Genomic DNA, 23471 nt, shown 5'->3' with positions numbered 1-23471 from the left:
CTTAAGAGAGAAATTTATTTTACAGTGAAATAAGATTTGAATGAAGCAAATTTTCTCTTGTTTCCATAATCTTGAAGAGGAGGGAAAAAGTGACAATTAACCAAACTTTCTATTGCAAGAATAATCTGTACTTTAATCAAAGACTTTCTGAACAAGAATATTAACACGATAGAACTGAAAATGATCCTAGTAACTGAATTGGAATCTTAATCTCTTTACGATATAACTAAGAAAGACAAAGTTAAACCAGAAAGGCATTCTTTAAAACAAACTACATACAGCTCATTATCTAGAAAAAGGTACAGTCCTTGAAACTTTTAAATTTTATTTTTGTTTTGTTTTATTTTTATTTAATGTTTAGGTTATTATTTTTGAAAACTTTATTTTTATTAATATTATTTCTTAGTAATTTATATTTGAATAACAATATATTTTAAACATGTATTATTAATCTACATTTTTACTTACTGTGGTTATAAATGTTTTGTAGTTGAAAATATAAATATACATCACTGCAAACAACATACTTTCTTGTCCCTGTGCTAATCAATTCTAGAACAAATCATACTTTCCTGATTTTGACTACCCAGTACTGGGACAAGGCCAATCTAGCTTGGCTTTCGATCCAGGCAATAATTGCTTTTGGAGGTTAAAATTGTAAATCAACTAAAATAGCTCACTTCTCAAGAACTTGCTTTAAGGTCCTAGTTTCACTGTTATATCATTAATTTTACCCAATCCCAACCAGTTTCCTGCTCTCCAAGACTCACTTTAAAATCACTTAGCCTAGGCCCTAACACTCTATACATATCTTTTCTTGATTTTCCTTTTCTGAGACATTATTCAGACTCTACCAAGGTTGTGTCCTTTCTTACTGCAGTAACTCTAATAATTTTCACTGATCAATATTTTTCATTGATCAACAGATTCTTCTGGTATTCTTTTTGGAAACTCAAAACTCATGTTTATAAAATACTGTTAACATCACTGCTGGTATTTGTCATATTTGAATGTTTGTAATTTTTTTCCTTGTGACTTCATCAGGTAAAGGTATTATTTTTTTTTCTGAGGAAGTTTCTTTTGTCCTGGGTAAAAGGCAAATGAAATTGCCCTGGGTTGTGAAAGTGTCTCTAGAGAGTGGATTTTGTTTTTAATTGGGTTGCAATGGATCAAGACCCATTTTCCTTCTATTTTATTGAAGTGTAACATATAATGGAGATATGTATTGAAGAATAAAATGTAATATCTCTATAAAAGAGGGCAATTTCATACAGTTTAATATATTTTCACAAAGTGAACCCCTTTTGTAACTCACACTGAGATCAAGAAACATTACCAGTATCTCAGAAGCCAGCCTTGGGTCCCCTGTCAGTCAATACCACCCACATCCTACATAAGAGTAATCACCACCACCACCACCACCCCTTTTTTTTAGGGTTAGAATGACAGTAGGGTTAGGGTTAAAATTAATGTTAGGGTTTATGGTTAAGGTTTAGGTTTGGAATTAGGGTTATATGTAGGGTTAGGATTAGGATAGTTTTCTGGATGACTTTATTCGATATTACATTTGTGAAGTTCAGCCATATTTGTGTGTGGTGTTGTTGATCATTCTTATTGCTATATAGTATTTAAATATGAGAAGATACCACAATTTATTTACCTGGACTGATTTTAATATTATCTTAGCTTTTGGTTCTGGTTCTAAGCAAGTCTTGTACATTCATATCCCACCTGACTGTGACAGGCTTTAGATTTTAATTTTTCTGGGTGACTTTGCTTTTCTTCCAAGTTTATGAGCAGCCAATGAGCCGATTCCTAGCTTCCTAGCACTATGGGCAGAATTTCACATTTTTTATGGATGAGACAGACTGAAATTCTAGACTTTATGCAAAGGATTTAGTTGTATCCCCTTGCTTCAAACGGGACTGATGTATCTCCTGTTCTATGGGGGCATATCTGATATATATTAGTTAATAATTACTCTCTGTTGTGAATTGTTATTTTTATTGCTATTAAACTATTCTCTTTATTACATTTAATTTTTTTGTTTAAACTCTACTTGAAGAGATATTTCACTATCAGCTTTCTTTTTGTTTGTGTTTACAATTTAAATTGTCCATTCATTTTTTCACTTTTTTGTTTTATTTTATTTTAGGCTTGTCTCTCAGACAGCACATAGTTGTTAAGTAGTATTTACTTGTTAAGTAGTATTTGCCTTTCATTATGGAACTTTAAACCTCCTGTGTACATAATAATTGCTATATGTATTTTCCTACATTTTGTTAAGCGTTATATCTTTTGTGTATCTTTGCTCTTTCTTTTTAAAAATCTTTTGCTATATGAATTTAATTTGCTTTTATCTTCTCTAGGAATTTGGAAGGAATTCTGTTACTGTTTTAATTTTATAATAGTTTTTATAAGTTTTATTTTTAGTAAAAAGAACTTTTAGCTTCTATTTCTCCAGTTATTAAAGTATAAAATAAAATGGTATATTTTGATCTTTTTTATCCCTAGTCTTTGTGAGGATAACCTGGGTATAGACCCAGGGGCCATTAAATGACTTATTTGACATTCTACATTCTATATTTCAGTACATGCGGTGGTAGAATATATTACTGTTTACCAATATTTGCATCCTCTCCTCAGAAGAGAATTATACATTCTTGGTCTGTTAATTGATTTCAGGTGTGACCTTATGACTTACTTTGGCTAATAAAATTTTGAGCAGAAGTGTTGAGTGGTACTACCAGATAGAAGCTTAGGACCGGCATATTCTCTGCTATTCTCTCTTTTCCCTCTGTCAGTGTAACTGGCATGTTCTGGATGGTTTTCTGTTCCTTCAGCTTGGGTGCTGCTGGACTTAGGGTGACTATTATGTATAGAGCCTCACTATTGATCTGCTGTGGACATATACTGTGAATGAGAAAAACTAATCTCAGGTTTTACAGGCCACTAAGATTTTAGAATTATTTGTTACCTCAGCATTACTGAGCTTTCCCTGACTGATAACAATGATTAGAGAAGTGTCCAACAAGAGCTTGGGGATGAATTTACCTCAGAAAATTAATGTAGTAAATTAATCTATCCACAATGTTGTGATTTGTCTATATTGGTAGTCAAGCAAGAAATTGTTAGTAAATGTGTTCTGGAATGTTCAAGAACTCTCCTGGGGCAAAGCAGTTCTGCTTCACAAGACAGAAATTAGTGGTCTCTTCAAGAGACAGGCCATTCAGAGCCAAGTATTCAATAATGAAGAGTTTTTGTCTTTATCCTGAAGGCAGCAGGATTTTTAATCTGGTGAATGGTCTTAAGCATTCATTTCTTCTTTTAACACATAAGTATTGGATAATGACTCTGTGCTCAGCATTATTTTTAGTCAGAGCACCAGCTGTGAGAAAAATAGAATTCCTACTCAAATGGACCTTCCTTGTGGCAAATGACAGGCTATGACTCTGACACTGAGGTAGTACCAGCACAGCCAACCCAATAGTCTCTGACAGAACTCTCCTTGCTTACTGCCTTAATTTCGATCAACAGTTTGTGGTGTAATTCATTCTACAAGAATGTATGGAGCTATGTGCAAGACGTGTAATATAGGCAGCCAAGAAAAACAATATTTGAATGATACAGGCCAATTTTCCAGTTTAAACTAAAAATATAGGCTTAAAAGTTATCTTGTGATTAAAATAAATGTTGAGAGTTTTGATGAGAGAAACTTATATAATTTTTGTAATAGAGTTTGCGCTCTTTTCTCTGACATCGTAGCTGCTTAAGTTAGCAAAAGAAAAATGTTAGTCAATAGAAATGGAATCGTCCAAAGAAAATCTCCTGAAATTTTTGGAATAAAACAATACTGTCAAGATGAATTATTCTAAGAGGCAGAAGGGAAACTGCATTTAAAGAAAGTGAACAGAGGAGGGAGCTGCAGATATTATTTTAACTATATGAATACAACTGTTTTTATATAAGAGATTTCTGATATATGCTAATATAAGTGATCACATTAAAAATTGTATTATACATAAAATTATATGCTTCTGTATCTGCAAATTGGCAGTATTTGCTTGGGGGGTTTGAAAAAGACAGTCACTAGGTTAATTCTAAATTTGTCATTAAAGATATCTGTGTTCAGAAATGAGGTCACTCTTCTATAAGTAAATCTTATTTCCTAGGTTACTCCAATCTAGGGGGCCCAATAGAATAATAATAACAATTAAAAAGAAGAAAGATTTTCCGGCTCTGCCACCATACACTCTGCATGGAGACTTATCTCCTCGATATTCTTGCTAAAGGTGTCTTACATGTGACATTCTGTGACATTTGTTATTTGCTTCTTTCACTGTGGTTTGCTGATGATGTCTTTTATGTGTAGCACCTAGGTAAGGCCCAGTGCAGGTGCTGTCACTACTGGTTCTGGGACACGTCTACACTGCTACTGCCCTGCCATATTGATATGGGAGGTACTAATATCTGTGCCAAGGGTCTCTTATCACTGCCCATACTGAAGCAATGGCATCCATTGACAATACGAAATACTGTCACCAGTGCCACTTATATATAACTCCTTTATACTCTATCTTTTTTTTTTTTTTACCTCAGATAGATCTCTTTAGTCTTATTTCCATCGGGCTGCGAAATATGCCCAGTCTTGCTTATATTCTAGAATGATATGCTCGGTTTTGCTTATATTTCTAGAATAAAGAATTTAGAATCAAATGTGGATCTAAAAAATTTTTTAGGACAATTTTATTGCTATTCTTTGCAAAAGTCAGAGATGGAGGGGGGACCCCTATTGCTGAGTATATCTGATATAATAATACCTAGTCTGAACTTGCTCATGAAGGTGAGGATAAAAATATTTCCAGCAGTCATTCCTCAAATAAACCATTATCTATAAATTTTCTTTTCATTTAAATACATAGAACTATGCTACACTGCTCTCTGGGCTCATAGCAATTCTAATTTATGTACATGAACAAGTCTAATTTAGACAACACTTACCTCTAGAGGTAATTTATTTCCTTTGGAACATACATAAAAAATTTTCAATGTTGAACTCTTATCCCTCCCTCCTTTCCTTATCCTTCCTTCCTTTTTTCCTTCCTTCCTTTCTTCCTCTTATCCATCCTTCCTTTCTACATTCCTTTCTTCCTTCCTTCTTTCCTTCTTTCTTTTTTTCCTTCCTTCCTTTCTTTCTCTTTTCTCCATGGGTCTCTAACATCTCTGCATGTCTTGTGAGCAAATGCATTGGCCATCTTTCTTCTGAACTTTTCAGGGATGTTTGTAAAACAAATAGCCTTGGAATATGGAGATATTATCTTCCCCTGGAGCAAAAAGCAGGGTTGTTTACTGTCAAGAATCATAAAGATGATGATTTAATTTGGGGCTGAGAGTTCAAACAGGCTTACTGCCCATTATAAAAGATTTGAATTCCCTTCCGTGCTTGACAAAAACACTCTGCATGAGCAGCACCTACTTGGACCCTTCTTCCGTGCCTCTGTGAGATGGATTCAGTGGGAACTGGGGCAAACATGATCATCAGGCTGCTTGCTGTATTTTTGTCTCTGACTCAGGAATCTCGTGCCTTCTGTCAGCATCCATGAAACAGTGCCAAGCTAATTTATTAGCTTCCAAGTAAGATAAAATCTCAAACTTGTCACAGTTACTGACTCTTAAAGAAAAAAAATGTAAGCTTCTCAGCATTCAGATTAAAAAAGAAAAACCAAGGGCTAAGTAAATAATCTCTGAACTAGAGGCCTATCAATATAATCTTCAAAACCCAAAAGGCGAAGAGAATAAAGACTGAAAAAAAAAAGAAAAGAACAGAATATTCAAGAACTGTGGGATTACTACGAAAGATGTAAATATGCATAATGAGGATACCAGGAGAAGAGAGAGAGAAAGAAACAGAAGAAATATTTGAAATGATGGTGACTGCGAATTTCCTTAAATTAATGTCAGACACCAAACCACAGATCCAAGAATCTCAGAGAACATGTTTCTAAAAGGTTAGAAACATGTAGGCTATTTAGTTTGGCTAATTTCTGATAGGAAAAAAACTGCGATAAAATATTCAGAGATATTTTTTCCTTAGTTCCAGTTTGTAACCAATTAGTTTTAAAACATATTAGATAATTGAAATTCTGATTTTTGCATCAATTACCTGTTAATATTAAACTGCTTTTAGACTTCATGTAAAATAAATATATAACTATGAAGTATATAAATATAAAACGACTATTTCAAGTGTTTGAAGTCAGCTTTCTATTTGAGCTAAAATTTTTCCAATTCCTTTAAATATTCCTCATATAAAATGGTTTTCAGTCTAATCACCATCTTATATTTTCCTCTGGAAAGTTCTATTAAGGAAGTGGCACTCAGTACTTCTATATATTACAAAATTCAATTGTAAACTGAAAAAGACCTATATAATTTACAATGGTTCCATAAGAAATAGGCATAACTCTAACTGAAAGCCGGTACAGGATCTATAGGCTAAAAACTAAAAAATTTCAAGAATGAAAAAAAAAGGAAAGACCTAAATAAATGAAGAGAGATAATGTGTTTTTGGATTAAAAGACTTAATCTAAATCTAATTAAGATATCAATTATCCCCAAACTGATATATAAATTTAAATAAATTCAAATAAAAATCCAATAAGGATATCTTGCAGATACAGACAAGCTGATTCTAAAGTTACATGGAGGAAAAAGTAACTATAACAGCTAGAACAATTTTGAAAAAAAAAATGAAGTTAGAGGAAGCATAGCATTTGATTTTGACTTATGATAAAGCCACAGTAATCGTGATAGGATGAAATGATAGAGTATAGATAAGTGGGACAGAATAGAGAGTTTGAAAGATGAATAAATACATAGTGAATTGATTTTTGACAAAGGAGCAAAGGAAATTCAGTGAAGAAAGGGTATTTTTTCAACATATGGTATTGAAATAATTGAACATCCATATGCAAAAACATCCAAATTGTCATACATTGTAGAAAAGTTAACTTAAAATGGTTCAGAGATATAAAATTATAAAGATTTTAGAATAATATATAGAAGAAAATCTGTATGACCCTGGGTTTGACAGAATTTTCAGACATAACACTGAAAGCATGATTTAAAAAAAGAAATATATGTATAAATTGAATTTTGTCAAAGTTAAAAATATTTGCTCTGCAAAAGACAGCATTAAAAGAATGGTGAAATAAACTACAGATTGGGAGAAAACATTTGCAAATCATGTATGTGAAACAACAATATATCCAGAATATATAAAGAACTCTCAAAACTTGACAACAAGAAAACAAATGCCCAGTGAAAAAATAGGCAAAAGGTTTGACAGATATTTCACCAAATAGAACATACAGATAGCAAATAAGCATGCGAAAAGATGCCTAACATTATTAGCCATTACGGAAATGTATATTAAAGCCACTATACACTGATTAGAAAGATTACTAAAACCAAACCAAACCAAAAACTAAAACTAAAACAAAAAACCACTGAACACTACCAAGTGCTAGTGAGAATGTGGAGCAACTGGGACTCTTATACATTGCAGAAAATAATTTGGCAGTTTCTTATAAGTATAGACATACATTCACTATGTGACTCAGCAATTCCATTCCTATGTATTCACCTTGGAGAAATAAAACCTTATGTTTGTGCAAAAAAAAAAAAAGTACAAAAAGTTTATAGCAGTTTTATTCATGATCACCAAGAACCGAACACAGCCCAAGTGCCTTTCAATGGGTGAATGCATAAACTGTGGTACATCCATAAAATAGAGTAGTACCAAAGAATAAAAAGGAATGAACTATTGATGCACACAACATAAATGAATTTTAAAGGCATTGTGCTGAGTGAAAGAAGTTAGTGTCGGAAAGTTACATACTATATGATGGAATTTAAATGACATTCTGGAAAAGGCAAAACTATACAGACAGAGAACAGATCAGAGGTTGCCAGGGTCTGAGGGTCTGGAAAAGGCTTGACTACAAAGGGGTAGCATGAGGGCATTTTTTAGGGTAATGGAATTATTCAGTACCTTGATTGTGGAGATAGTAACACGAGTCTATAGCGGTTTTATTTTATTTATTTGATTTTTATACTGGTTTTAAAACTCAAAGAATTTTACATCAAAAATAGTCTCTTACAAATCTACACACACATGCATATAATATATATGTATGCCTATAAATGTATACACACATGAATATATTTTGCTTATGCTGGTGGGTTATGCTTGGGTATATGCATTTGTTAAAACTCATTAACACTTAAAATGAGTGTAAATAAGTATATGTAAATTATACTTGAATAAAATTCATTTAAAAAATGTGGCCCAGAACAGAATAGAAAAGAACCAAACATAATTTTTCAGATAATGACTAATTAGTATTAGGTAGATCTAGATTGTTCTCTACTTTGTTATATGCTCTGCTGAGTACTATAAGTTTTATTAATAAAGTATGCAAAAATATTTATTGGGCAACCACAATGTCAAGAATGATATAAAAAGTAGAGATGGTTTCTTCCTTTTGAAATACCCTTCAATAACCATAATAGAAATAGTATGAATATGTCATATAGAAATAGAACACGCAATATGAATTCCAGGCACTGTATTTTTGTTTCGCCTATGAAGTTATGAACTCTCTGAATATCAGCAGCAGTTATTGGGAAATACAAACTAATTTTTAAGAGATTATCATAGTTCAACTAAAGAAAAATAATTGCATAGGTAGTTTGAAATTAAAGCAAACAACAGAAAATGTAACTGTGAGATTATCTGATTTTTAAGAGCTTTTGAACCATGAATCACCGTCAGGGCAAAACAATCTGAGATTCTGTTAATACAGACACTTTTAAGTACATTTAACAAACATTATTCACATTATGTGGGTTTTGGTTCCACAAGTAATAGCTGATATCACCTCTTGTACCCAAAATACAACACATTACATATGTTTTACTAAAAACATGTTTATGCAATTGCTTGTGCACTGGAAAATAGATGCTGTGAATTAGAGCAAAGGGAGCTTGCTGTGAATATAAGAGGAAGAGTGGTTAGCATTAGAGTTCATTATAAGAAAAAAGTGATGGATAAAATCTTTTGCAGGATTTATTCTGCTTATGTTGCTTCTTAGGAAGAAATTTTGATTGCCATCTGTTTCACATTAGGGTACATATGAATCTTGACATGTTGAATATTTTTACAGCTAAATTTTGTTTCTTAAGGAGCAGATTTGTAACCTTAACTTCCCTTTTGTTGGCAGTGAGATGAACGAGGAATAAAGTTTGGTGATTTTTCTGAGAAGAAATGAAAATACTTCATAAAAATTAAAAAAAAAATAGAAACATAATGTCCGTATAACATTGTATTAGTTTTAGGTATACAACATAATAATTTGATATATGTATATATTGCAAAATGATTACCAGAATAAGAATAGTAACACCCATCGCCTCATGTACTTACCTATTTTTTTCTTACGATGAGAACTTTTAAGGTCTACTCTCTTAGCAACTTTCAAATATACAACAGTATTGTTTACTATAGTCACCATGCTGTGCATTACACTTCCAGGACTTATTTATCTTATAATTGGAAGTTTGTACCTTCCTTCACCCATTTTGCCCACCCCGCTTTTGCCTCTGGTAACCATCAATCTGTTCTCTGTATCTTTGAGTTTATTTGTTTTTTGATTCCACATATAAGTGAGGTCATACAGTATTTGTCTTTGACTTATCTCATTTAGCATAGTATTCTCAAGGCCAATCTGTGTTGTTGCAAGTGGCAGAATTTCCTTCTTTTTTAAGGGTAAATAATATTCCAGTGTGTGTGTGTGTGTGTGTGTGTGTGTGTGTGTGTGTGTGTGTCTGTCTGTGTGTGTGTGTCTGTGTGTGTGCACATCACATTTTCTTTATCAATTCATTTGTTGATGGAAACTTAGAGGTTTTCATGTCTTGACTCTTGTAAATAATGCTGCAAAGAACACGGGTTTGTATATATATTTTGAGATAGTAATTTCATTTTCTTTGGATGAGTATCCAGATGTGGAATTGCTGAATCACCTGATAGTTCTATTTTTAACATTTTGAGGAAACTTCATACTGTTTTTCATAGGAGCTGTACTAATTTACATACCCACAAATGCACAAGGGTTCTCTTTTCTCCATATTCTCTCTAACACTTATTATTATTTTTGATAAAATAGTGGTAATTATTATTTTTGATAATAATAGTGATATTATTTTTGATAATAATGATAATTATTATTCTTTTTGATAATAATAGAAATTTTAATAAAATTACAATTCTATGAAGAAATATTTTAAATAAGTTGATCTATAGTTTAGTGCCATTTTACTTTATATAAATATAAATTACTTGAGATACATCAAGTAATCATCAGCTAGATGTTAACCTAACAAAACACCCAATTTTATAAGAGAAAAAACTGGGACTAGAGTTTCTTAAATGATTTGTTTAAAGTCACATAGGTAGTTTATAGTTAAACTGGTACAAAAACTGAGTAGTCTGGCTGTTCTATTGGCTTCCCTCCCCCACCCCCCACAGTATATTACATTGATTCTGCATACACACACAGAGCCACAAATATTCACATAAGTCAAATTGTCACCCATAGTCACATACTGTCAAACACATATAATGCATTATTCAGAATATCGACCTTATAATTATAATTTGCATATGACCACACTAGTTTCCACATTTTTTGATAAAAGACACTGGATGAGAGAGTAAATACATTTATTGCTGTGAAATGATTATAAGATTTAATAAATAAGTTTTACCCTCAGGGATTTGAAGTGGACACTTGTGAATAAAGAATTTTTTTTCCCCTTGGTTTTCTGAATGCTGTAAGAAGTAGGTATTTCAGCTGGAAAGCCTGAGTTTCATACATGTCTGATTGTGGTGGGCAGAATTATAGTCCCTAAGAAGATTCTGTAGTCCCTGATCCCTGGGACTATGAGTATATTAGCTTACATAGTAAAAGGAAACTTTGCAGATATAATTAAGGTTACTAATCATTTGACATTAAAATAGGCAAATTCCTACATTTTCTAGATAGATCTAATGTAATAATGTGAGCCCTTAAACCAAAAAAAAAAAGTCAGAGAGATGTAACAGAAGCCAGATTGATTTGAAACACTGGAAGAATGGAGAACACTGGCTTTGAAGGAGGGGTCATGAGCCAATGACAGCAGGTACTCACTCTCTAGAAGCTGAAAGTCAGCAAGGAAATGAGGACAATTGTGTCAGCAACCTGAACGAGCCTGGTTGTGGATTCTCCCTCAGAGTCTCCAGAAGAGCCCAGGCCAGCCAGCATTTCGATGAGACTGATCAAAGGACCCATCTGAGCCCCTCTGGAATTCTGACCTCCATAACTGTGATATAATAAATGGGTATTGTTTTAAGCCAGCAAATTTGTAATAATTTGTTATAGCAGCAATAGAAAATGAATATACTGGCCTTGTGTGGGGGTAAGAAGGATGGCGCTCCAAGGGTGTTATGACTAAGATGCCTCCTGGGAATAAATTTAGTTTAAGAGAAGAGAGAGTTGGGGATACTTGGGATTTTCCTTTGTCAGTCAGTTGGTCAGTGTCAGAAGACCGAGACTACTTTGAGCATACAGCTTTGGGTATCTACTTAAATTGCTCGTTAGGTCAGCCCCTTGGACTCAGGCTTAAGCTCTAGTTTTCAATAAAGAGGGATTAAAAAAAACTTGAGCTATTTCACAAAAATTTACATAAGACCCTGGATCTGGCAGATGCTGCTTTTTTCTTTTATAGCACATGTATCAGAGTATAGCAAAATTGAGTTAAGATTATTTTCCTCACAGGAAAATTTCCACTGAAGCATGTTGATGCCCACATGTTCAGAGTGGCTTGGGCAATAAAAAAACCACTTCAGAGAAGACACATTTGGGGAACATGTTTCTAGACTTCCTACTGAATCCATGACAATCTCAGTCATTTTAGAATTACAATATTTTATGTTGCTGTTTACTTAAATTGTATAATTTTCTCCGATACACTCCTCATCTAAGATCATTGAAAAAGACAATATCAAAATCTATATCTCCAAACCTTAAAATATATGCCATGAAAGTAGATTGGAGTTCATACTCTAGTTCACATTAAAAAGTGTTAAAATTCATGATTACTTAAAAATTTTAAATTGTGAAGCACTTACACATTTTGATTTAAACTGGCTTCTTTTGATTTAATATCTTTTATATCCCAAGGGTAATATAACTTAGCTTAACGCTATTTATATATTGAACTCTGAGCTGTAGAAATTTCTTTTACCAGAAGTAAGAGGCATTAAATAGATATTGAAAAACCCTAGAGTCCTGAAAAAAAAAAATCTCTAAGTTGAATTATGATTTCTGTGGAAATCTAGAAGTGATTCATGAAATCTTTTTGGCTAGGTTGTGAACATATACATGTAAACTTTCCTAATCTTTATTTTACTATTGAAGTTTCAGACAACTCATCAACTTTCCTTAAAAATTTTTTATTATAGAAAATTTCAAATACACAGAAATAGAGATCAGATTCACTTTGATTTTTTTGGCAGAAATACTTCATAAGTGGTACTTCTGATTGGCAACAAATCAGAAGGCATGTAATGGTCGATTGTTTCTGTGCTGTTAAGATTGAACAAGTGGGGTCAGGTGTTATCAGCTTGGTCCATCTAGTAGAAGGTCTCAGTCAGCTATTTTCCTAGTAGCATTGTTGGGATTAGAAATTGGCATGGGATGTATAGAGAATTAAGGTTATCAAAAAAGAGAAGATTTATGTGACCAAATAAAACCTGTTCATTATATTTTTCCTGAGACAATTCCCTTCATCAACTTGGCCTCAGAACTAATGGCCCTTCCTTTGTTATAAATGACTCCTCCTTCAAATGTCAGAGCAAATAAGCCATTTCAGAAGTTTGTAGTTAACAATACTGTATTGCATACTTGAAAGTTAAGAAAAAAAGTTTGTAATAACAAACAAATAACAAACGTCTCAGGATAGGTATGTTCCTTAATGCCAGCCATTTGAAATAAGTCTTTTGACTTACTAGGTTATAGAGGAAATAAAATAAGTCTTTTGACTACACTAGGTTATAGGGGAAATAAAATAGTATAAGGACATACCTTTGTTGATTAGCTGCCCTGGGGTTACCAAAATATATGTAAGAAACTGCAAACTTGTTTGCTTTGGGTCTTTGTTTCCCATATTGAGGGGAAATGAGATAAAAATCTGTTCTGCTATTGTTTTGTATGACCTGGATTTTCTTTGAAAGTTGGTCAACCTAAAAATACAAATATTTTCCTCATAAGTATAAAGATACATGCTCATTATATAAAATAAGATTGTTCATAACTATCAACTGGAGATAATCACTATCACTATTTAATATTTTTGACAAATTTCTAGTCATATTTTTTTAAGTATACTTTTCCCAATATTTGAGACATTTTTGCATGTAAAGCTCTTGGAACAGTACTTGATATGAAGTGGTGCTCAGTAAAGTTTAGCTATTGTTATTGCCATATGCAATTTTAAATCCTCCCTCTTAACTTTATTTGATAACAAAAAGACTTTCTTATGTTATAACTAATGCTTTATAAATGTGTTTTAAGCTATGGATATCCATTGTGTGAATGTGACATAATATTTAACCATTCCTTAATTTTGGATGTTTAAAATCTCCAAATTTTATTTTGTTGTAAATAACATTTAATGGTATATTTGTATAATCCAGTTTCCTAACCTAGAATTCTTGTAGCATTTATCAACCAGGCTCAGAACCTATGTATAGGGCATTACGTCCTTATGGCAATAGTAGGTGAAAATCACTTATTTTGGTAGCTCAGACTTCTGGAATGCCATCTAATGGTAGGAATTCCTCAATAAAATTTTCCGAGCAGCCAAAAGATGATGCCATTTAATCCAATCACTAAAGCTATTATATTCAACTTCTAAGAGAGTGTACAGGTGCTTTCTCAGAGCCTATTTATTCTCTATTTATATGCAATTCAACACTTTTTCAACTATTTTCCTAGCTCTTAGCAAATAAGAAGTGGGACATTAGAAGGCAATTTGAGGAAAGCTACCAGATGAAGGCACACTGGAGATTGAAAGAATTAGCTATGTGCCAACGGAGAAGGAAAGATTGTAAATGCAGATGTATGAACACAAAAGCATAAGATTCTGAGGCCATTTCATGTACGGTTAATTTAAATTAATGTAAAGAAATTACTTGGATGATGTTGTAGTAGTGAGGCATCATTAGAATCAATAAATATTTGTGGATTTATTTAAATATCTGTATCAAGAGTAAAGTCAGGAATTCTATTTAAAGTTTTTCTGAATCTCAAGCATAAAATGTTATGTTAATTTAACAAGAAATCCATTTTAAACAATGACTTCTAATTATTCATAGTAGGAAATCAAAGCATTTATTAGCCGTTAGTGATTTATATAGATATGCACTACTAGGGAATATAATTATTCTATTTGATTCAGCAACCCCATATTGATGCTATAGTCTCCCAGGAGATCAGGAGAGGAGTCAGTTCTAACTCTGCCATTAGCTTGCTGTAAATTCCCGGGCAGGTCTTTTGGGGTTACTTGATCAGAGTTTCAGTACCTGTTGAATGAGAACATAACCCAGATTCTCTTGCTAGTCTATGAGCACAGACAAGGCCACATAAATGTCCCAATTATGATGGCTCTTATCATCTCTTGCTCACTCAGGATCCTAGGCTGCAACCTTGAAGTCTCTGTGGCCTATTATTTCTGATATCCTGAGGTGATGTAGTGAGGCATCTCAAATGTTCTCTTTAACAGATCTGCTCTAGTTTTTCATGATCTCTTCTTGACACTGTGCTTCAATGCCACTTCTTGTGCCAATGCCTTTCTTGAGAATGATGCTTTCCAGGCCAGCTATCAGTAATATTGAAGTCCTCAGGGCACCCAAAACTGCACCGATCCCATGGTAGAGTGAGGATCAGGCATAGGCTCCCACGAATTCTGCTCAACATTTCTTTAACACAACACCAAACTTGCTCTCCTTACTTTCAGAGACTCACAAAGTCATTCATGAAATCAGCTCTTTAAGCATCTATCCCCCATAACAGCTAAATTCAGCTTTCCAGGCTATTGCCAGTTGGCTGCCATTCCCCTCCACTGTCTGTCTCTTACTTTTCTCCAGAACTTTCATCCTCCTTCCATGTCCTCCCACACCAAAACAAAAACAGATCTTGGCTAGCAACTCATGGCAACATATAATGATTCAAAAAGCCTTGAACACTTCGAAAAATATTTAGTAATGAGGTTATGTATGTAATCAACATCCAATTGCGAAGAATGACTTCTATTAGTTGTATCTAGTGTTTCTATAATGTGTGAGAGAACAAAAGATTGCTATAATCCTTAAGCCCATATGGGCCCCTCATGTCACATGTGTGTCAAGTCATATAGCACGTATCAATTCTATAATCTAATTCATTGAAGATCTTTGTATCAGTCACCATCAATGACTAAAATGGTTGTTTATGATGCTACTTCTTGATTTTCCCAAGGCCACCAGAAAGAGTAGATACCAACAAGGTTCTTGGCATGTGATATAATTGTAAACTTATATCTAGTCACTGAGAAATATAAAATTTGAAAGTGTTCAATTCTTTTTAATTCACTCTGTAGAGTACTCCTTTTTCTGTCCAGTACCACCAGCCAAATAACCCTACCCTAAACCTACACTAATCCTGATGTCCAGTCTGGGATTGCTTGACTATGCTGCTGAAGCGTTAGAGTAGAGAATCTTTAAGTTCTTTCCAGCTCTAAATGGTGAGATTATATACTAAAGGCATATGACACTGTGCTGATAATACAAAGTTAAAGAGAATGAAGGATAATGATGTACTGAAAGAGCACAGAGAAGAAGGAAGACATCAGGGGATTATGACTAGAATCACGATTTAGAGCTGGGATTTGAAAGGTGAGTAGGATTGGCTGGGCGGAGTTGGGGTAAGGGAAACCCCAGGAGAGAGAACCATAGTAGTGTTCTTTTAGGGTATAACTTATTCTGCTCTGGTTCTGTTAGGTCTTTTCTCATTTTTCTTTGGCTCCTTTTTTTTTTTTTTTTTCAGTTTGCTTTCATCAATTACTCTAAGCTTAATGCCATCTTCTCACAAATTAATTAGTGTTGTAAACACAGAAATTTATTGCCTGACCACTGAGCCAAATACAACTCAATGTAATTGATTAATATGGATATCTGGTCTTTGCTTAATGTTTTTTTAAAAGTTAAATCTGTTTGATTTACTATCCTCAAAAATTTTTTAGAGGAAATAATCTAGTGCCTTAAGCTTCTTGAAGTATGAAGAAGCTCATTAAAATTGATTGAATGGTAATATTTTTCTCTAACAAGCCCTATTTATATTTCTTCTGCCATCCTACTTGTTACTTATTAAATTAACTCTATTTCACTTGTCACTTTCAGTTATAAAAAATGGAGCTTGCCTCTTGTTCCTCTTAAAGGAAAACATCTAGTTTTGCTTATTGTAACATGAGATGCACTCTAAGGTGAGTGAGTTCCTTAGCCCATAAGCCAAGATTTCTACTTCTATAAGAGAGACATTGTTAAACATCATTTTCATCTATAATAATCAAGTTTGGGATAGAATATGTAGAACAGCGAATGGAAAATTAAATTAGGACTAAAAAAAATCTGGTTCCATTTCAATTTTGCATCAGCTTTGTATTATTACCTTGTGCAAGTACATAAATCATTGAGTTGTGATCTCTTCATTTTCACCATTTCTGCTTTGTTTGTGGGAATGGTGGGTAGGTTATTGCATTTTCAATGACTTAGTTTATTCTTTTAATCTCTTGTATTTTTGAAAACATAACATTTAATTAGGTTCATTTGGTACCCTAGAATAAAGTAATATATAGTTTGATGTTAAAACGGTGACCAAAGACTATTTAAGGCATATGATATGAGTTTAAATAGAATTTAAAATATAAACTTTATATTGTAACCATGTAGGTGTCACTTTTTTGAAAAGTCTTTTCTACTATTCTAGAAATTTAATTTCTCTTTTCTAATCCTGTACCTTGGAGAGTTAATATGACACATCTCATACTATATTGGAATTATTATTGGGCTTATTACTGGATTAATAAGCTCCTTCAGAACAGGGGCTGGGCTTCATTTATCATCAGAGGCATTAGGATGGGAATGAGTGAGTAAGACCGCCTCAGAAGTCAACCTGTCTGGGTTCAAATCCAGGTTCAATCATTACCATCTCTACCAACTTAATCTTTCTTTACCTCAGTTTTCTCAGCTATTCAGTAAAGAGTCTCAGTGTAGGGTTAAATGAATTAATACATGTAATTAGGATCAATTCAAGTTTTGTGGGATTAGAGTTTAAACAATTTTGTGGTACTCCTTAAAAAAAAAAGAAAAAAATTTAATGTGAAAATAAATGTATTTAAAATGAGAGAAAAATACAAGTTACACAATGTAAAAAAGCTAAAGAATATTAAAAATATCATAGAATTAAGAAAAATAATGAAATAAAATTAATGACAACTCATCCTATAATTTTTTTCCTACTTTTTTGGCTATAAGTTCCTTTCATATAAAATGATTTTATATTATCCATTGAGATAATAGAAAGATTATTTTCTTTTCTAGTGTGATTGATTGAAATTTGTTTTTTATTATTAATCATTTAGAAATGTTTATTTTTCTTCATAACTCATTGGTGGTACCATCTACATTTTTAGAGTTATTGCCAACTTTGGGAAAATCTTTATCAAAATACAATTTCTGGCCTGCAACTTCATGTAACAAAGCCTGATGGGTGTGCACCATGGGCAGTAGCAATAGACTAGCAATAGATTTGCTATACAAGGGAGTGATTGTGAAACACATACATATTCTTCTGAACCCAAACTAAATCCATGCTTAATTTAATTTCTCCTTTCTAGATCTCTAAAATTCCCATGACATCATTCACACATGATTATTTGCAAAATTAAAAAAAATGTCATCAAGTGAACACATTGCTAGAACTCCTAAGGCTTTGTGAGGGGCCAGTGAAAGTGAGGGATCTGAACTTAAATTTCCTTGCCGTCATGGTAAATCCACTTTCTTATGTAATAAGAGCGCTGGGACAAGAAGTGAATATTCCAGCACAGATAGCACAAGACATGTGCAGGTGCACATCAAAGATCCAAAGCACTAGAGAGATGTTAACCTTCTTTATCCTGTTTAAGAGTTAATTCCTCAGTATGCAGGATGTTAAGGCTGATATCAGTCTTCCTTAAGACCCATCAAGCCCATATGACTAAAGTTCAGCATCAAGCATCATTTTCTCTGCTTAGCACCCTATTTTCTCACCTAGACTGAAGACCCGTCTTATGTCCCCATTCATTTGGCTGGAGCGATAATATGTTAGTTAGATATTGTCTAACGAAGCAGCCCAAAACTTAGTGGCTTAACACAACAATTTTATCATGCACAATTCTGTGGATTGAAAGTTAGGTCAGAGTTCATCGGTATGGCTCATCTCCTCTCAGTGAGATTTCAGTCATATGGTTATGTTCAGCTGGGAGCTCACCTAGGGCTGCAATGTCCAAGATGGCTATATCTGCATGGAACCGAGGCCAAAGGTGACTTGAATGGCTGAGGGCTGGCTGGATCTCTCTCTGTCTCCTGGAAATCTACCATCATCTAATAGCCATACACTTTCTTCTTTCCATGCTTGCTGCATCCTAGGATAGCCAGATTTCTAAAGGGGTAGGATGTAAACTGGCATTGAAGTATTGCTGCCACATTCTATTGGCCAAAGCAAGTCACAGGGTGACTCAGATTCAAGGGGAAGGAAAATAGACTTCTATCTCTTGATGGAAGAAGCAACATACATGTTGGTGGTCATCTTTGTAAATAATTTTTTACAATCTTTCTTCTGGCCACAGCAATTTATGTCTCTCCTGAGTGCAAACTTTACCCAGCTCCTTCTCAAAACCTGTTCAAGTCTCATCCAATTACTTATTAGGTTCAAAGTCCAGTGTAATGTGATCTGCAGTAGGTCCTAATGTGGGTTTCTCTCTCCATAGAGAATAATAGGCCTACATGATGAGAGAGAGGCCATGTGGAGTAGAAACAAAGGACCCATGCTGACAGCCAGCACCAAAGCCCCGGATGTATGAGTGAGGCTATCTTGGATTCTCTAGATCTAGTCAGCATTCTCAGCTGACACCACGTGTAGTAGAAAAGGGCCACCTTAGCTGACCTCTGGTTGAATTTCTGACCTACAGAATTATTAGCAATATAATTGTAGTTTTCAGCCACTAAAATTTTAGATGATTTTTTATGCAGCTCACTGAAAGAATATTCTACTTAGACTTTATCCTCATTTATTTCTTGTTTCTCCTACCTTTGGCTTTGATTCACATTTTGACTTTGCGAAAGACCTGAAATTGAGTTTCCATAGCCCTGCTCCATCCTTCTATAGCTTGTTAGTCCCAAATTCCTCATTCAAAGAAAATTTTTGTTCTATCAACACCCCATTTCTAGCACCAGTTTCTATTCAGTCAGTTTTTGCTATGGTAATGCTGCATAACAACCTATGTATTTATTGTTCATGTTACATGTTTGTTCTTGGTCATTTGTGGCTCTGTGACTCCAGGCTACCAGTAGACTGAGGATTGATACTGTGTGTCTTCTTAGTTTGGGACTTGGTCTGATAAAGCCTCTTCTATATGCACATGCTGTTCTTTTCATGGCAGATGATAGGAATAGTAAACCATGCTGAATCAAGCAATCACACTTAAAACTTTTATTTAGAACTAGCATGCTGCGACTTCTGTTCACATCACATAGGCCAAGGTATGTCATAATATCACATGGCTATCTCTCAAATCAATGAGGTGGGGAGGACTATTTCCATAGACTATATATCTCATATTACAATGAGCAGAAATATATTCTATTACAAGGAGGGAGTGAGGAGTTGGAAACAATTACCTAATCTACCACAAATATCTTTGTCATTTCAAAATATTTCCTTAGTGCAGCCTGATCATCATTCATTCATTCATTCATTCATTCATAAATTCAACAAATATTGATTGAGCACCAAATATATGCTGGACATGTTTTAAGTGCTTGGGTTATAGCCTTTTCTCATAAGGCTTATATTGTAGTTAAAAATTTTTTAAATAGGATATTTGAATCTATACTTCAGAGTTATTTGTTATTGCCCATCCAGAAGTTAAGTTTGGTTGCAATTTTCTCCTCATTGTTAGATTCCTCTTTTCTTTGTTCATTAGACGCCACCTCTGGCTAAGCAGTGTCGTTTATGAACATTATGAAGTAGGAAGCTATGTCAAATTATAAATATATGGGCTTACTCCTATGAATTCTCTAAGATGTTGCCAGATGACATTATGTAAAAGTGTTAAGTATAAATAGGGAGCTGAAATAATGCCAACTCAGAGAAAACATCTATTTTTGACATACACATGAAAGAAAGAGAAGGAAAAAGGAAAGAAAGACATCATTTGTAAAGGCAGAGACCCAATATATAAAGAAGATAGGAATCTAAAGACTTGATGTTTTATGTCCCTTCCTAACTCATACATTCATTCATTATTCAACCATTTATTCAATAATTATTTATTCAATAAATTTTTCAATAAATATTTATTCAAGAATATGTGCCATATTCTGTTGTAGGTGCTAGGAATATAGTAGTATACAAAAGAGACAAATGAGCCTACATGTCAGTGGGAGAGACAAACAAATAAACATATAAATAAAATCCACAGGATGAAGGTGATGTAGCAGTTAGGTAAGTAAATAATGTCATAGTCAAAATGGGCAATGTGAGAAGAGTTTAATAAAGGTCATAATTAACTTAATGTTGTTAATAGATAATTAACCAAATCAAGAGTTTATAAAGGTTAATAATTAACAATAAAACAGGGTTAGAAAAACAACAGATACACTGTGCCCTGGAGCTAGCGATAGTGGGGAGCTTCTAACATGGAGGCCTGAAAGCTAAAGAGATGGGGAAGTCATCAGAACCCAGAGGAGGAAGCCTAATGGAGAGGGCCACCTGACAGAAACTGTGGTCTTCATTAAAGGAAGAAGCTAACCCGCAGGGACTTGGCAATAATGGAGCTGGAGAATAAATCTCCAATACTTTCTCTTTCTTCCCTAGACCTCCTTCCGCTGTCTCCCATTGGTCAACCCAACAGGAAGCCAGAGGTCAAAGGAGTCCATCGTGTCAGCCTCCTTGTGACAAAGCTGGACTGAGAAGATTGGAGTGTGAATGTGGAGCATGGTATGGAAGATATCCAGGGCAGATAGTGACAAGTGCTATGGAGAAAAATAAAGCAAGAAAGAGTGATAAGGAGGAAACAGGACAGGTGATTAAAATTTTTAAGTAGGTGATCGGAATAGGCCTCAACAATTGTGACATTTAAGCAAGGACTTCAAAGTGAGTCAGCTATGTGGAAATCTAAGGGAAGACTATTCTAGGTCAAGGGAAAGCAGATGTAAAGTCTCTGAGGCAAAGCATTCCCGCGTGGTTGGAATGGATGTAACTGCAACAACTACGGGGGATAAAAGCAGTAAGTGAACCGACCCAAGGTGATGCAGTTTCACCAATTCTTCCATTTTGAATTCTGAGAGGGCACCCCCCTTACCTGCTCTGCTGCCTATGAGAGTCTGGTGGGGTGGGGGGGGCCCTAAGGATGTATATAAGGAGGATTTTTCTTATTGGGGGTTTTCTCTTTCATGCAACAACCCTGAAGTAAAGATCTTTTGTACTTTTTCTATCCAAAAAATCTTTTTGGTAAATGAAGGCAGATGAAGAAATACACAATCTTTTAGTAAAGCAGTCTTTCTAAATTTTGTTCTCGATTCCTAATCAGATTTAAAGCAAACTACTCGTTTTAAAGGAAACTATTGAGAACCTCGATTTAGAGTTTTGACGTTTCAACCCAACTTCAATCTCTCTGAAGATTCTGAGGAAAGGAGGGGAGCTATAGTAAGGGATTTCATCCTCTCTGCTGCTCGTAGTGTGTACACCACACTGTGTTTTCAGAAACGCCAGAGAGAACTGGAATGAAAGATGTAACGACATTCTTTTTGAATGAACTTTTCTGTGGGGATACAAAGAGAATGTGATAAAATTGGAAGAGAAAAAAAGTAATTCTGAATTTTTTGCCTTGTCTTTAAAGAAAATGAAGTCATTTTATCCATCTACTTTATCTGCATAAATCATATGGATCAGATATAAATGATGAAAATGCCTGTCAGAGGCCTTCATATGAATGGATATCTGTTAAATAGAAAGTGACAACTCTCTTGTGACTGCATCTGGATTTTAAAGAGGATTCTGAGTTATTACATATGTCTCCAGTGGGACTACACAGACTTAGTTATAAATTCTTCACCAGTAAATAAAATCAGCAGAGGTGTAAATGTATAGAAAAATTACCTTCATGAATTATGAAGAATGATTTCCTTAGGACAATTATTTAATCTGATTTTTAAATGTTCTGAATTTCTGATTTCCATTTCCTTAGAGTAGTAGAAATAACAGAATATTAACTAATCTTCTTTCAAAAATGAAAAGTCAGTATGTAAATTTTGATTTCTTTTGAATCCATGTGTAAGCTATGGTGGAAGGTACATTACCACTTTGACATCTGTTCAAGAAAGAATTATGTTCAATGTTAGAAAGAGAAATTGAAGCAGGCTGCCAGAAAATATAGCTGATCTGTGACTTTCTTGGATTTGGTGACACAGAGATGAATATTTCACTCTCGGTTAAAAGAAAAAGCTTTCAAAGTTGCACTTGCTGTTATCCCAATGATACCTTTCTCAGACTATAGACTAATGCAAAATCTCTCGCTGTCATGTAAAATGAAATACTGTTATTAGAATGCCTGAATTTTCTGAGTGCTAATGCACATTAAAAGTTATCAGTGTGGAGTCTGTACAGTAAATACTTAACAGAATACCCACTTTTCAGAGTTTCTCAGTTATTCTTTTTTCTCATTGAGAACAATTATATAATGACTAATAAGTAGAGGACACACTGAACTTGTATGTGAATAAAGAAGTCTGGGAAAAATAAATATGTAGAACACATTATTGTCTTGCAAACTGATACAAGCCTTTTGGGTTTTCACAATTCTTATTTTTATTTTTATTTTTCTGTTGAGAAATAGTTAATATTCAATATTTAAAGGTATATGAAGGTTATAGGTCTCCTTTCCACTCCATTCCCTCTATCAGGTAATATGTTACAATCAAATTTCATACTGCCACACTAACAGATATTTATTAGCAGACTGACACAAAACACTCCTGCCATCTCTTCTATAAGTTAAATGTAGTCCTAGCTTTC

General features: G+C 33.9%; 1 pseudogene; it reads left to right on the top strand.

Annotated features, from left to right (window-relative positions):
* The first annotated feature begins 19901 nt into the window (after window positions 1-19901).
* The window catches only part of LOC112472285, a 46750-nt pseudogene continuing 43180 nt past the window's right edge, over window positions 19902-23471 (top strand).

The sequence above is a fragment of the Pteropus alecto genome, unplaced genomic scaffold, assembly GCF_000325575.1.
Source record: "Pteropus alecto unplaced genomic scaffold, ASM32557v1 scaffold76, whole genome shotgun sequence".
Lineage (NCBI taxonomy): Eukaryota > Metazoa > Chordata > Mammalia > Chiroptera > Pteropodidae > Pteropus > Pteropus alecto.
This window is presented reverse-complemented; position numbering and strand designations above follow the sequence as displayed.